Here is a 13,675-nt window from a genome sequence, read left to right as displayed (position 1 = left end):
CAGGACTAAGAGTTACTCTCAGCATTGGTCTTCTGAATGAATCTTACAAGCATCCATCAATAACTCTCAGGCGAATAGCTTCTACATTATTAAATTATTTCAACTTACAATGTCTGAGTGTGTCGAGTCTCTCCACAAATTCATCAATGGTTTCTCCAACCTTTCTGGTGTTCTTGGTTAAATATGTATTGTTTATAATCAACATTTGGCATTGGATTAACCTTGAGATTCAACACTTCTTTAATCGGACAATGACTTTGTCAGTTCACAGCATCTTCTTTATGACTTCTTTTACACCATCACCATCAAGATTTTGAGATACTTGATAATCTTTTTGTTAGCAGTCTCTTCAAGTGCATCAATGAACTCATCAAATATCTCTATCCAAGCAGGCTATCTATAGCCAATATTTAGCTTTTTGGAGGTATCAAAAGGTGGTGATGGTTACAGGAATGCATCAGCATTGTAGACCTGCACGGAACTTCATGATTCCACTGGCGGATCACTGCGACTTAGTTTATGCAACTCTTCTCCGAGACTTTGCGAAGTACTGGCATCTGGATCATCTTTAATGATAGCTGGAAACATGACCTTCTTCACTACCATCAGAAAAATGTCACTGTTCTGAGAGTTGCTCTTGGCTATTTAATTCTTCGAAAGCCTATGAAGCTGTTCAGTTCTGGTGGCTGGCCACTTTGGGTATGGATGCCTTGATAAGCACAACCATTAGCATGTCTCCTTGAGTCACTTCACTGCTTGCGCCAGTATGAAGACTTTCTGTTATGAGCTTGGTAGGTAAATTATTATGTTTTTCTTTCTTAAAGTCAATTTGCACTTTCTGACAGCTAATTGGTCTTCACTTTGAGGCACTACTCTTTACAGCGTTATATTGCGGTTTCCGATGATCAATGACTGCTCTTTAAACCTGGTTGTATCCGCCTTCAGCTTAGGCACTCCGTATAACATATGACTAACTTACATGGCAGCGTGGTACCTTTATGAATGGCCTGACCAAACCAGTTCTCCGCCAACGATATGTAGATTCTACAATGCTTTCTTTGTCTTCATCTGCTTCACAGCAGCTGATGTTGCACTTTGACTCCACATGCATTAATCGTCAATTTCGTAGTAAAAGGATGGCACAAGTGGCATCCACAGGCAGTTTGCTTGGACCACAGCAAACTCTCTGGGAGAGCACTATCGATCTTCCGGTTACTTATCCCCTATCTCATTGCCATTTGCAGCGTCTTTCCTAGCCTGGGTACTAGCAAATGATTATGCCACAACCGCGGAGAAAGAGCAGGAGGACATGAGCGGGAAGACGTCGAAAAACTGTTTACGGCTCCGGCTCCCCTGCCCGTCACTGATTCCCCACCGACTTTAAGTGTTTTCAGAGTTTCCAGTGTTTGTCCCTCAGTAGGACGCCAGACAGAGCCCGGTTCTTCCAGCGGTGGGGATGAACGAGTGCGAGCAAGCGCCGCCAGGCACAACGGTACCACAGGGGTATCACCGGCTACTGGCAACAAGCAGCAGAACGTGGTAAGCCTGTTCAAGCTGGGAAGTTGGAATTTGTGGAATTATTGCCCTGCCGCCGATTCTAATATTCACTCGTCTGCAGCCTGAAGTAACCTGGAAGTAACCTGGAGTGAGCAGTGAGTGGGCCGTGAATGAGACAAGCAACTTCTTGCTCACTCCCTCGCTAAAGCCCTGGCTAACTCTTAGGCCCTGAGGAGCAGCAAGAAAAACGATCATCTTATGCGGCCAAAGGGGTGCATCAGTGAATTACTGCCGCCGCCACCACTATAATTATCCCACGGCTGATATTGCCGTATTGCCATATTGCCACATTGCCTCACACTGCTAAAGACTCAGGTCATGAGCGGGCCCGGCGCCCAGTAGCCCAAGCGGTAGCAGGGCAGGCAGTGAGGCAGAGGTTTGGCGGTAAAAACCTGTAGCTCGGGTGCAGGAGATCCAGTGCAGGAACCAACGGCAGCGCCTGACTGGAGCCTGAGTGGAGCCTTTTGCTGCAGCCTAATCGCTGGTTTTCTTGCCTGCCGGTTTTCATGCTTGCCACTGTTGCGGGACTGCTACGGGACCACTGACACCAGAATTCTTTGCTCTCCCAGAGCGCCTGGCCCCCCGCAGAGCCCGTCAGAGACCGAAAGAGTCCGGGCCGGGCCAAGTTATTTGACATATTGTTCTCTTCTGTAACCCTTATGAGTGTCCCGGAAATAAGGGGATATAAACCTGTGGTGGGGAGCCCCTGCCCTTGTTGCTGGTGAGAGGACCTGGACGCTGCATTATTGTGGGACTCCATGTCCCAGGGGGCCAGGGGGCACGCCCGCACCTGAGCAGCATTACCCTCTGCCTACTTAGTGCATCACCAACCCCGCTCTGTGGAACACACTCAGGCGCGCGCCGGGCAAAGCCCGGGCCAAGGGCAGGCCCATTTGAGCCCGTTCGAGACCGGTTGAGGCTGGGCCTCCCTCATAGATGTCCAGATCCTTAAGGTTAGTTTCTTTTACCCTTTGCGAAATTTGGGCTGTCGGTAAACGATCCAAGAGCTATTGAGTTTTGTCTACAATGAATCCACGAGAGGGGAAGGGGCGGCCTGCCTTTACAGGTGGGAGTGTTGTCGGGACTTTGGACCAATTCATTGTGAGAGCTACCTCGGTACTTGCTCATGAAATCGCCATGACCGAATGGCGGTTATCTCTTGATCCCCAGCAAAACAAACGGTTATCTTTGGGTGGTTTAATGCATGTACGCTCACTAAAAGATTGCTTGACCATAGGCTCAGTTTCACTGATTTCGGTAGGGGGTTGTAGCCAAACTCCCTCATTACCGCTGGATAATCCAACCACAGCGGAGCAACCGACTAGCTCTACCCTGCATGAATCGGTGCAACCGAGCTCAGCAATCCCCACGGTGCATCGAGTGACCACAAGATCTGTGCCCCAATCCAAAACTCTAGCGCTGGAAAACGTACCAGAGCCAACCTCAAAGAGGGAGCGGGGAGGGAACCCTCAGAGGCAAAATAATTTTAAAATGCTTAAAGTGTCTAAAACTGGTAGGTTGGCACCTTTATCTATACCACCTTTATCGGAGCTACAGCCCACCACTTCTACAGCAGGCACACAGAATGTGGCTACCACTGGAACTCTGATGGTTGAAAATGAAGAGAGTCTGTGGGTTAGACTGGAGGCCCTTATAACAGGATCATTCTCGCTAATTCTTGAAAGACTGACTGCAATAGAGGAGAAAGTAACCAACCTCGAACTTTTAGCTGTGTCTAATCATGCGACGGCCGTGGTTTTACTGGGGGAGAAAACTGGGTCTATTGAAACGGGGTTTAATGTGATAACTAACCCTATAATTCCAAACTCATTACCTGATATCGCACAACCATCTAACTCTATACCCACTATATGATCTAGCAATAGGGGGGTGGTAACTGCTTCTGAAAATGGCACAGGGGTCCAAGAAGGTGGAGGGCATGAGGAAGTAAACACATCTGGGGAGTCTGCCCAGCTCATTCCCTGTATGCCTAAGGTGGAGGGAGATGGCCCCCTTGGTAGGATTACCAGGCGAATTGTAGGTAACAACTGCATGCCTGGATTAGATAACAAATGAATCTCTGCCCTTGGGGTCAATAGACATGTTTCACCTGTATTCAATCATGGGCAGGGAAATAGTTTATCTAAACACAACCACAAGGTAGTAAACCTCCCCCCTGCTGCTGCACCACTGGTAGTAGTTCTGGAGAATGTACCAATTTTGCAGGAAGGTCAGGTGGAATCCACACAACAGTTAATGGCAAAAACTATGCACTGGCTGAATGTTAAACTGAAAGAAGCGGGGGTTTGGGGCTGTAACATCTGCAAACAACTCATAATGGCTAGACGCTCTTCTTGGGTTGACTATTTTCAAGCCGGCAACTCCTAGTAGTAAAGGGCGCCCATCTGGTGGGATACTATTATGGGCGAGACAACAAGCTTGTTTTCAGGTTAAAGAGTTAGTGATTGATAACCCAGTTATTCAGGCTATCAGAATAACTTCCATGCATGAGCCTGAGTGTATATTTATAAACATCTATGCCAAAAGGGCAGGCAGGTGGAAAGGCATCCTTGATTATTCCTAGTTTGGATTCTTTCCTGAAAACTCTAAAGGGGCCCTGTAATAAGATCAATGCGGGGGATTTTAATTGCACGTTTGAGCCTTTTGGTTATGAGGACGGGAATCTAAGCAGTGATGATGACGTGGTTTGGGGCGTCCCGTCATTATCGCTAGCCCCAGTTAAGAAATGGACTGAAGCTGTGCTTCAGCTTAAAAGTCTTACAATGGAGTGTGGTCTCCGTGCAGTAAATGGTAGATCTAAATCAGACACAAAAGGCAACTTTACCTTCAGCAATGGGGCAAGGAAAAGTAGGATTGATTATTTTCTCATTCATCTAGAATTCTGGCATAGGGTGAGGGATATGGAGGTCGTGAATAGACCAGAGAGCGACCATGAACCCCTTTTTCTGACACTAGATGTGATTTGCACCCAGAACCGGAGTGGCATTCCGGACACAGTACCATCAGATGTGATTATGTCCAATGACTCACGCAGGTTAAAATGGGCACAGGTGGCCGGGGATGAGGCCACCGTAACACAAATCAAGCTAACGCTAGTAGACTCTCTGGCAGCCCTTTCCCAATTAAATCTTAATAAGGACACTTTATTAGCCCTTACAGCACATCGTGAGGCCCTGTTCACCAAGCTTGGATCCTATTTGGTAAAACCTAGAGTGCAAAGCAACAGGGGGCCAGGGTATAAAGCAGCAAAATGGTATGATGGGGCTGCAGGAAGGCTTACAGGGCTCTGTCCAGTGCAATCAGGGCAGTCACTGTCCTCGAGGTAAGGACTAGGTGGTCTGAATACAAGACTATCCAACAACAGGCAAAAAAGGCCCATGATGAGAATCGATGGAAGGACCTGTTAGCAGCATGTAACGGTAAAAACTGGTGTAGTTTCTGGCACTTAATTAAGTGGGGAGGTGACCATGCGGGTCTGGTACCTGCTAATAACGTTTCACCAGAAGCTTGGATTACATACTTTCAGTCTCAATTCTTCCCTCATATACACGACTCAGACCAGTTTAATTGTATTGCTTCAGAGAAGATATTATCATTTACCCCGCTAGAAATAGAATGTGCACTTGATGGGGTGGCTGCAGGTAGAGCCCTGGGGCCGGATGGCATCCCGGCAGATATATTTAAATCTGACTGGGACAATCGGCTGAAATATATCGTCATTCTTGCCAATGGCCCATCAGTCTTATTGATACCATGCAAAAGTTGGTGGCTAGGTTAGTGCTAAGTAGGGTAAATAGGTGGATTGTTGATAATGAGATACTATCCACCTATCAAGTAGGATTTCGCTCCCATGTCAGCACTATAGACCAAGTCTTTAGATTTATGATGTTATATTGGAATACTGTGGTCTTAGCTGGGGGCACCCTCTATGCAGCATTTTTAGATCTCAAGTCTGCATTTGACTTAGTGCCCCGTAATAAACTCTGGGTCACTCTCAACACAGCTGGGATGCCCGCAGAGATCCTCTCATTCATCATGAAACTACATGACTCTACCTATGCCCGAGTTAGATGGGGACAACAAGGGGAGACAACAGAACATTTTCTGGTTAACAAGGGAGTACGGCAGGGGTGTGTTTTAGCCCCTGCCCTCTTCTCCCTGTTGATCAATAATGTGGTTTCATATTACTCTGAATATCCCACGGATGCTCCGACTCTCGCTGGTTCGAAGGTTCCTTTATTAATGTTTCCGGACAATACTTTAATTTTGTCAAAAACTCAAGTTGGTCTGCAAAGAGCCCTCGAACGATTGATCTTGTTTTACGATGACCATGAACTCATAGTTAATGTTGCCAAGACCAAATTCATGGTCCTGCATAAAAGTAAATCAGTGAAAGCCAGAGTAGTAATGAATAATGTGCCCCTCGAACAAATTGATTCTTTTACCTATTTAGGGGTCACTATGGGCAAAAGATTGAATTGGAAGCCACAGAGGGATCTACTGGTTGTAAAGCACAATCAACTAGCGGGGGCCCTCCTGAAAGTACATCGTCCATCCATAACTAAACCAGTGGCTCCAGCTATGGCTATTTATCAAGGAAAGGTAAGAGTCTCAATAATCTATGGAGCAGAACTCTGGGGGTTCAAAAAGGTATCTTCTTTAGTCTTTAGTCCAAGCACAGAACAAGTTCCTGAGGGCATTGACTGGTCTCCTGATGTCTACACATTTAGGGCCATTATTGATGGACCTTGGGTGAATTTCTATTGAAGAGGAAGCGGGTTTTAGACCTGTTGCCTATTGGCAATGGCTTTGGACCACCCCGGAGTTGGCAGCCTACGAGCAGGCACTTAAGAAAATTAGAGAGGCTGATAATTCCAATAAGATTAAATTGTTACATAACATTAAGGTGGCTGTCTTAAGTATGGGCCTTACCCACCTACGGCGGGACCCAGAAGGGAACTCTCTTCCCCCAAAAGCGAAATTCAAAGCCTTATACAGGGAGATTTTCTCAGGTGAATGGAGATTCCTTAACAGGCCTCTTTCTGTGCCATAAAATTGAGCATAGAATGGAGGCCTACTGGGACACCATTACCAGTTTTGGAGACAGGAAGCTTTACCACCAATTTAGAGAGGGAAGGCTCCCTATTAAATCGTTCACTAAAAACTGGGCGTCTGATCATGACTCACTATGTCACTCCTGTCTATGTGAGGAAGAGACTCTGTCGCATACCCTCTTCGTCTGCCCTGCATACAAGGCACCTCGTCAAAAATGGCTCAAGCCAGTTTGCGCCAAAATGGGAACAAGATCCTCCTAAATGGCTTTGCGTATTATAAAATCTGACACCAGCGAAGTCGTAGTGGTGGCTATGGCAACATTTTGGAGCTGGACGTGTGCCATAAGAAGGATCAGGATGCAGGGCACTATGTAACTATGCAATTATGTATTTATGTAATCACCTTAATACTGTATTGTCCATGATGTAACAGGGTTGCTGAGCTTGGTACTCCAGTACTCTCGAATATAAACAGGTTAATATGTGCTTATTTTTTGCGATTTTCCTGTTACATCTAATTGTGGAGCCATCTTTTTGGCTACGACCTTATTTATCCTTGATGATACAAGGCTTTGTAACTACTGAGATAAGATTTGAAAATTGATTTTATTCTTGATATTTTACACGTTTTATTAAGCCAATTTCTTTTTTTAATGTCTTTTTGTATATGTGTCTTTTATGATTGTTTATAATCAAATAAAGACTAATTGACTGACTATGCCACACACAGAGCTTAGTATTACATGTCTTTATTCTTCTGTATGTAACTGTGAATTCAACATTGTAAACCAGCCTTCATTGTATTACACGCTAACATTTACATCACAGTTCTACAGAGTCCACTAGGAGCCAAAAAGGTTACATCATTTCTAACTCCCAATACACAACACTCATGAGGAAAGTGTTGTAGCGCATAACATTTTGAGCCCCATGAACTATCTTGTATAGTTAATTTTCTCCTATCCCTAATCAATCTCAGCTACCATACCAAATCCTTTAGGTCCTCCAATGGATCTTGTTCTGTGCTGAAAGGGACTGGAATACTTAGGGAATTAACAGTTTTCACATGAGGACCTGGAATAAGATAATTGTTAACATAGAATTATTGGGTATAAACTCCCAAGTAATACCACCTCCAATTTAGTTAACCACCAAATCAAATCGAACTTAGACATGAACAAATAATGAGACAGAATCAGCAGAGTAATTTATCTTAATTAATATTTTTATTTAGAATTCAAATAATTAGCGTACAACCTAGATTTAAATTAGATCTGACTTAATAGGCATCTGCAAGCTCTGCAAGATTCAGATATGAAGGAAACTAATCTTCCTCAGCCGAGGGAGATTTCATCCTAAGGAAAATTAATTAGTAGGGAAAACAGTTGTCTCTCATACCAACCCTATTAGAAGAGTCCAGTAAGTTCCAAATGGCCAGATCCAGTTCATGGACAGAATCAACTGAGTCAGTCCACACTGTAGTGTCAATGCCACAGCTGCTCTGAAGAGAACCCTTTCAGCTAAAATGGTTCCACTACGCTATCATACCAGCCGGCAGATAATCACAGTATTTCGTCACAGTTAGCTGTTTCTGGAAGTCCCAATCGTCAGTCTCTGTACCACAAGATGGGTAGAGGGTAGACATCCTTAGTTCAAATTTAGGCAATTATACTCCATTGATTCCAGGTTTACACCCCTTGACATCACCAAATTTGTCGGACCACTCAGTCACATTGCTTGCTCAAGATAGGATGAGATGATCTAGTAGGTAGAAGTATACAGATCCAGAGGAATTAAGTAATCAATTGCTCGCCATTTCCATAGATCCACTGTAGGGTAGACATTCGATTATTTGTTGCATTTAGAAAGTAGGCGATTTCATTCTCTCATCTCTTGTTTGTCCATTCTCAAGCGTTAGCTCTAGGAAGTAGCACTTTGTTGCAAGTCTAGTCAAGCAAGCTACAAATGTCAAAGAAGATGACTGAGTGTTAGAACACAAGTGATAACCTTATGAAAGAATCCCATAGGCTACAGACTATTCAGTTCATAAGTTCATACTAGGAAAGGAAGCAAATTTGAGGCCTTCAAGAACTACAGCTCATGCAAGATGAAATTGTGCTAAAATTTGAATCTCGCATTACATAGAATTGTGCATTAATTTCTTCAAATAAGCATATGAATATCACTCCATTATGAATTGCAATGAATTCATATAAGTATTAAGTACCCATAGATTTTGTTTTTAATATTCACCATCATTTCACATATAATATGTAAATCTCTTTTGCACATTAGATGTTATTACAACATACAAGGTTTAAAGGCACATCAATGATAATATTTATGAAATTCAGTCATAACATGAACTCGTGTAGCATCTATTTTTCTTGTCAATGTCAGTGCTCATGTTTATACATACTAATATTGCTATCCGTTTTCTAACACAACGCATTTCATTCTCATATAGATATTTTCATTGTTATCATTTATTTATCACGTTTACCTAAGCATAAGTATACATGCCACTAAAATGTCAGCTTTCACATTTACTTATTGACTGTTGTGTTATCAGAAATCCATTCTAACATTTCTGCATTCTTTTACGATGCAGTATCTAAATCAGAACTTCATTGCATGTAGTTTTGAAACGTTAAGCCTGATATACAGTTTGTAGTTTTTCAAGTACAATTGTGTCACAATAAATTTCAATGTAAAATTTCTTCTTTGATGGCGAATCGAGCATCACACTCTTATCTTTATCTGATGTCACATTATAAGGCGGATATCTTCATAAGCGGTATCCTAGATTTCTGTAGACCTTTCAATTCATCGTAGTATCCACATTGTTTCTCTTCAAATTCAATTTCTGTTTTCTTTCTCTTTATTCCCCTGGTCTCTTTTTCAGTTTTTGCATGCTTATAATATCTGATAATCATCATTATTATTATTATTAGTAAGCAAATAGCAATAGTCCGTATGGGTGTTAATATTAACTACCTACCAAAGCTGCAAACCATTTTTAAACAGTGGTAAATCCTTTACCAATAGATTATCCTGCTCCATCAGCATTTAATTCTGTCAAATCTTTCTCCCAATTAGTAATATTGCTGATATTTCCCCACAAATCTTTGCTTTGTCAGGGGTAATAAGTACGGCATCCAACAGACTCTGCCCTGTTTTGTAAGTAGGACGTCTAACGCAAGTCTAATTTGTGACACCTTAGAGCTGATAGCAACCATTTTAGTATCTATGACAAAGAAACCTCCTGCTGTATTGGTTGATAAACAGTCAACTACAGTAGAACGTTTTTGAATGTTATGAGAATTTAGAATCAACCCAACAGATGGTAATATTGCACCAGAAACATCCCCAATTATCCCAGCAGTACTTATTCCCCTTCTCAAACGGGTGTGTTTAAATTTGTAGCTTGACCCACATTATAAATGTTTGGAAATACTATCCCCATATAGCAGCATCTGTACCAATGTTTTGGTAGCCTATAATAGACTATTTTCCCACAGATATAGTATACCCCTGGAAAGACTGTATCATATCCTCCAAGATATATACCCCAACCTCCCACAATTTTGGAAGGTGTGACCACACTCACTGGAACCAACAAACTTGTTGTTAAATTCAGTTCTGAGTCTCAATATGCATAGCTTTCCTTTGTGTTGCCAATCCAGAGCCAAAGCAGATTGTGCATCACCCTTTTTCATGTTGCCCTCCCGATGGGCTCAAGGTGGAATTTTTGATTGTGTTTCAGCCTTTATTCTTTATTTCCACATCATATCTATCTTCAACTGAAATAATAAATTATGTTTCTACATTATGTAAAACACAAGTTAAATGATGTCTATGTGCACACACTATACTTTGTGTTGGCTGGAAAAATTCACCCATTATTTCAGCGGTTCACATATCTGGTACAATGTTCATGTTTTTCTTAATTGGCACATCTGAAAAGAATAGAATAAACTAGTTAGTACACTACAAGAGATGCTATAAGTAAAAGGTAAGTGATGGCAAGCCACCCCCTCTGATACAGAGGTAGGTAGTTGCATGCACACAACAATCTCTAGCATCCATAGTGTCAACATACTTGTATATGAGTTTAGTAAAGACATTATAAAAAAGGTTACTAATAGATTGATCATGATGTAAAGTCTTATCAGTTAGATCATTAGTTACAATTCCACCATTCTTTTCTTTCAAGGGTTTAGTAACCTGGGTAGGGTTAGTGTCATGCTTTACATAGACATGATGAGGAAGATTTAAAACAATAAGTAACAAAATAATTATAGGAAAATTGCTAAAAACCAAGCACATATGCGTTTACGTTTTAATGATAATGAGTTTGGATCTCCGATCTCTCTAGAACGGGAACTCATCATTTTTGGTTAACAGTTTAGAATGCTTTATAACGTAAACATTACAGGAAATTTTCTGTTCAGCTCTTTAAATTATATTTCCTTTGTTCCTCCCATTGTTACAGTTCACAGGTTACAAGTTTGGCATAATCTGGTGTATCTTGTCTCTTCAATTATTCGTAGGCATTTCTTTTTTTTTTTTTTACCTGATTTGAAGAATGTCCCTCATGGCAACATTCTCTCAAGGTGATTTTTGTGAGTTTAAATCCTTGAAGCAAATAGTTTGATATGCTTTCTCACAGTCATTGGCTGCTGCTAAATAAGTCCATTCTGGTGCAGCATGTCTCCAATTTGGTTCTTTAGTTCTTCTTTATTTTCTCACTGTTCTTCCGTCATCATCCATTTCACTCTGTTCAGATTAGCTTGAGACTTCAATTACATAACAGCTGGATCAACACTTCGCCTAATCAGGTCCCTCTTTGCATGACCCTCGTTACCTACAGGGACTGACGATCGGACCCTCATTTGAACCAGTGCTTTGAGACCCAGTAGCTGGCGCCCCCCCTAATCTTTGGCTGACCTGAGCTGGACGTCTCACTGAAACCCTTGGCAGCATGTTCCCAATTAGGCAAACCACCACAATAAACAGAAGTTGTGGGCACAAGTAACACTTGATATGACCTACAACTACGAGGCTCCAAACAAGATTTGTGCACATGTTTCTTCACCAGGACACAGTCACCGGGACAAAAGTCATGGCACTGCTCCTGTTGTGGTGAAATAGCAGCTTCCCCAACCTGCTGAGACATAGAACAGACCACATCAGCCAATCCTTCACAGTAACGGAGTACCAAATCATCAGTTTTATTTACTAGCTGATTGGCTGGGACAGCAGCCTGTCTCAAATCCCTCCTCTTTGTGTGTGGGGACAGTCCAGTTTTTCTGTCAGGGGTACTTCTCAAACTTATCAATACCAAGGGAAAAGTATTAGGCCATTTCAGAGACATGGGTGGACACACCTTTGCCAGACAGGACTTCAGAGTTCCATTAACCAGCTTGACAACTCCAGACGCCTCTGGTCTGTATGCTCAGTGTAACTACTGCTCAATTTGTAATGCTGCACAAATCATTCACGCAAAAACAACAGTTGATGGACAGAATGCAGAACATTGTCATACATTCACCCCAGTACAGAGATCTGGGCCTAAATCCATCGTTTTTCTGCTCACCACACCACCCCAGTTCAGACATGGCCATATGCAAATCAGCCTTGACCCTGTGCCTCATGAGAACAGTCCAGCCCGAACTGCCAAGCCATGTCTTCCCTGGACCGGAATCGAGCATCCTAGGACCGGTTTCTGGCTATCAGCCGCCATCAGCCAGGATAGCTTGACTCCAGTGGCGTGGAGAGCACAGGACTCACATCTGAGCATTCCTGTCCCACTTGGGGTGACAAATGCAAAAACGAAAGTTGATGGACAGAATGCAGAACAATGTCATACATTAACCCCAGTACAGAGATCTGGGCCTAAATCCATCGTGTTTCTGCTCACCACACTACCCCAGTTCAGACAAATCAGCCTTGACCCTGTGTCTCATGGGAACAGTCCAGCCCAAACAAAGCATTCACATCACCTCATTTAAAAATGAGCTCCACTGTTACAGTTCACAGGTTTCAAGTTTGGCATAATCCGGTGTATCTTGTCTCTTCAATTATTCATAGGCTTTTCTTTTGTTTTTTTTCCCAGATTTGAAGAATGTCCCTTATGGCAACAGTCTCTCAAAGTGGTTTTTGTGAGTTTAAATCCTTGAAGAAAAAAGTTTGATATGCTTTCTCACTGACAGTGACTCTTGCAGCTCTCGTACATGAGCCATCCACAAACAATACATGATCTGATTCAGGTAATGGAGCACCCAGAATGTCTGGTCGGGGCTTGGTGCACAACTCAGTCACGTCCAAGCGGTTATGATCTGCCTCATCAATCACAACTTCATTTCCTGGTAAGGGCATCAATGTAGCCAGATTCAACTTGTACTTATCACCAATGACCTTCTCAGCACCCAGCATCACCTGTTCATATTTAGTTAACCAGCTAAATGTGAGATAATGTGTTCAACTACGAGTGAGCAAAATCTCAATAGAATGAGGTACATGCATCTTCAGTGGATGACCCATCACAATGCTCTCACACTGTTCCAAACTCACACATGAGGCAGCAACTGCTTTTAGACATCCAAGCAATACTGCAGCTACAGGATCTAATGTCACTGAGAAATATGCAAGAAGTTCTGTGCATTTCCATTAGATCTGACAATACACAACCTTCTCGCTCACTCGACTGTTAAAGTCGGGATTCCCAATGCTAGAGCTCGACACAAACTCTCACGCAGTTAATTAAAAGAGCACATGCATTAATCATTCCATGGAACTGGATCTGACACATTCTTGTGTGTAAGCCTTTGAAGTGGCTTGGCTGTCAATGATTTGGAATCCATTGGTGGCAATAGCCAACCATTCCCAGAAACAGGCAAACTTCCTTTTGTGTGCTAGGTAAATTCATCTGCAGAATAGCAGTAATCCGATCCTGTGACACCTTTCTGGTTCCTTTTTCATTGTGATGTCCTAAGTAATAAACCTCCCTTCTTCAAATCTATAACTTTGTTGATGACACT

The sequence above is a fragment of the Lissotriton helveticus genome, chromosome 4_1, assembly GCF_964261635.1.
Source record: "Lissotriton helveticus chromosome 4_1, aLisHel1.1, whole genome shotgun sequence".
NCBI lineage: Eukaryota > Metazoa > Chordata > Amphibia > Caudata > Salamandridae > Lissotriton > Lissotriton helveticus.
Note: the sequence above shows the minus strand (reverse complement) of the source record.